The sequence below is a fragment of the Cupressus sempervirens genome, chromosome 7 (genome assembly GCF_028749045.1).
Source record: "Cupressus sempervirens isolate cs-2001-9-10 chromosome 7, ASM2874904v1, whole genome shotgun sequence".
Classification (NCBI taxonomy): Eukaryota; Viridiplantae; Streptophyta; class Pinopsida; order Cupressales; family Cupressaceae; genus Cupressus; species Cupressus sempervirens.
The window spans coordinates 402861575-402864882 of NC_143124.1; the positions used below are offsets into that span (position 1 = coordinate 402861575).

Consider the following 3308-nt stretch of genomic DNA (forward strand, 5'->3'; position numbering starts at 1 on the left):
TAGTAAACGCCTAGGCCGTAAAAATCGGACATGCACTTGACTTAAAAGAACGAAATAAATGCAAGTTGATAATGTTGGAGATCAGTTACCTTTCCTTACGGTTTTCGAAGACTTTGTACAGGCGTATTTTTCACATCTTATTTTGTTTCTTAGTTAATATTAACCAACAACACCCTGACTTCAATAGCATTTGGTGTCTTGAGCTTGGCAAATATGCTTTAACTCATACGTTGACTATAAGTAGCCATTAAAGCTCTCCAAGTTCAAAACGTCCATTGTTATTTTCCTGCGCTCTCTCTTTTGGACATTGCTGCCGTTTAAAAAAATGAGAACGGACGGTTTTTTGTCCTCTCTTTTAAATTTCCTACTTCAGCCAATCTTCCTTGTATCGTGCTCGCTATTTGCAGAGAGCCTTGCTCTTATTCCCACAACTGCTTATGGTGGCAGAACTTGGAAGAACAATATCCAGTCCCTAGATTTCCGGACACCTTCAGTTTACGAAGATGCACTCGTCCGTCCGATCCTTCTGACTAGGAATATCTCATATAGTAATATGAATCTGCAGTTTTGATGTGGATTCTTCTGCTATGGCGTCCCTCGTGACACGGGCTATCTATTTGGAACATTCTTCGTTGTCCATGACGACCCTTACCGTACGGTGTCCGATATCCAAATTGTGTGGAGTTCAAACAGAGACCAGATGGTGCAAGAAGACGCTGCCCTAACACTCACCTCCAAAGGTAAACTTGTATTAAGGAACTCAGATGACACGCTCGTGTGGTCTACAAAGACATCCACCCAAGCTTTTCAAAGGATGGAGACGCAAGAATATGGAAACCTTGTTCTCTATAATACCTCTGGTGGGATCATCTGGCAGTCTTTTGATTATCACACTGATACCCTGCTGCGAGATCAGAAGTTAAAGGTGGGACAGAAGCTAATGGCAAATATTTCTCCAAAGAACACGAGCCGAGGCAGGTTCTATTCTACCTTGCTTCACAATGGCTTTGCTTCGTTTACATCCACTGCACCAGCTAGAATGTATTTTAGATATCCCAACCTACTTTTAGGTTTAGTGTTTTCTTATATCCAGTTCGAGAATGAGTCTCTCAACATATATTCTCAAGGAGGGCATTCGCCATCTATAGTTATACCAGCCCCAAAAGGCTCCCTTCACATTAAATCAGATTCAGATGGTCATATAAAGGTCTGCTCGGTCATACAAACAGCAGGAAGATCTTCCTCTGACTTTCTGCAATCCTTCATGAGAACAGGGGCTGAGTGCAATTATCCAAGAACATCCGGAGACTATGGAATTTGTACGAATGGCAAGTGCAGCTGTCCAACAGAAGGCAATGCTTTTGTACCGAATGATGTCACACAACCCAGTTTCAGATGTGTTCCGCGTGTTCCTCTGCTGTGCTCTCAGAGCAGCATGCACAAAGGTCATCAGTTTTTCGAACTGGAGCACGTTTCCTATTTTACTTATGCTTATGACAATTCTTCAAAGCCAGGGTTGGTGTCAAGAGATGAATGTAAAACACTTTCCCTCGAAGGCTGCTCTTGCAAAGCTGCCTTTTCCAGGTACGGGGCAAATTTTTTTAGTGGTTATTGCTATCTTGAGCCCAGTGTATATTCTATGAAAAGTAACAGCCCAGTCGATAGATTTTACAATTCCACTGCTTTCGTTAAAATCCAGCCTAGGTCTAGGTCCAAGCACATTAAGCGCTCGCGGGTTATTGTCATCATCTGTGCTTCTGTGGGTGGAGCAATAGCTCTGTTTATCTTATTGTGGGGATGGATAAACAAGTCTCGAAATAGAGTAGAGCAGAAAGAAGAGGACGATGATGATGATCACGTTGATTGGCGGGCAGACCTACCGTTACGGTTCTCTTTTCAGGAATTGTAGGACGCTACAAATGGCTTCAGCATTCATTTGGGCAGCGGAGGATTTGGTTCAGTTTATGAGGGTGATCTATCAGACGGGTCAAAGATAGCGGTGAAGCGCCTTGAAAGAGCAGGACATGGAGAAAAGGGTTTCAGTACAGAAGTGGAAATGCTAGGGAAAATTGATCTTAACTTGGTAAGACTGAAGGTCTTCTGTGCAGAAAAATCCCATCGAATGCTTGTGTATGAGCATTTACCCAATGGATCTCTCGATAAATGGATATTTTCCAACAAGAACCATCAATATTTTCTGGACTGGAAGACTAGATCCAAAATAGTTCTTGATGTTGCAAAAGGGTTAACATATTTGCATGAAGAATTTCAAGAACGTATAATTCATTTTGATATCAAGCCTCAAAATATTCTCCTGGACCGAAATTTCAATGCGATGGTGTCAGATTTTGGCTTGGCAAAGCTGGTTAACAGAGACCAAAATGAGGTGGTAACGACGATGAGAGGGACACCAGGGTATATGGCGCCTGAGTTGTTGAACATGCATTTCACAGAGAAGGCAGATGTATTTAGCTTTGGAGTTATGGTGATAGAAATTGTTAGTAGAAAACGAAGCAGAGAGCTCTCGGACGATGGCTTATTCTCACTGTTACAAGTTAAGACAGAGGAAGGGAGGTTAATAAATTTGGTGTTTCTGGGACTTGAAGATGAGAAAACTTGCATAAAAGAAGCAGTTAAATTGTTAAAACTGGGGATGTGGTGTACTGTACAAGATGATTTTACAAGACGACCAGCGATGTCCATTGTGGTTAAGGCGTTGGAGGCCGAGGGATTAATAGACACGTTTAATGATGTTCCTTGCGCGTTACAAGATTCAACAACTGCTTCCTACAATCAGTCTATCTTCTCACCTGAGCCGTCCATTTTATCTGGACCTAGATAATTTGTGCATTTTCTCATTTTCTCTGCAAGTTTTTCTTCGCAACAACCTACGACGATTTTCACTTTTGGTCCAAAAAGCTTTAATGTTTGAATTGGCCTTCATATTAAGTCTACATTATACGCCAACATCTATCAAAAGTACAATAGGCTTATTTAGAAACGTCAATATGGCTACAGCCTGCCTGTGATCAGATTAAATGTTATCAGCCCACGCTCATAATAGTCTTCACTCCTATTATTCTAACTCTGTCCTACATGGATAATTTGATTCGATATGCCTGCCTATGATATGAGCAACTAATGTGTTCATGTAATCATTTTGGTGTAGTTTATGTGGGAGTTATGCCTACGAAAATAGATGTAATCTCTAATATTTATCTTCTTTATTTCATTTAGAAATCTTATAAACTATTGACTCTCATTTTTTAGGTTGGAATGTCTATATATTTTTCAATTCAATAAAAACA

General features: G+C 40.7%; 1 pseudogene; it reads left to right on the plus strand.

The window, feature by feature from the left end:
• The first annotated feature begins 325 nt into the window (after window positions 1-325).
• On the plus strand, window positions 326-2842 carry LOC149547228 (G-type lectin S-receptor-like serine/threonine-protein kinase SD2-5; annotated as a pseudogene).
• Window positions 2843-3308: the final 466 nt, after the last annotated feature.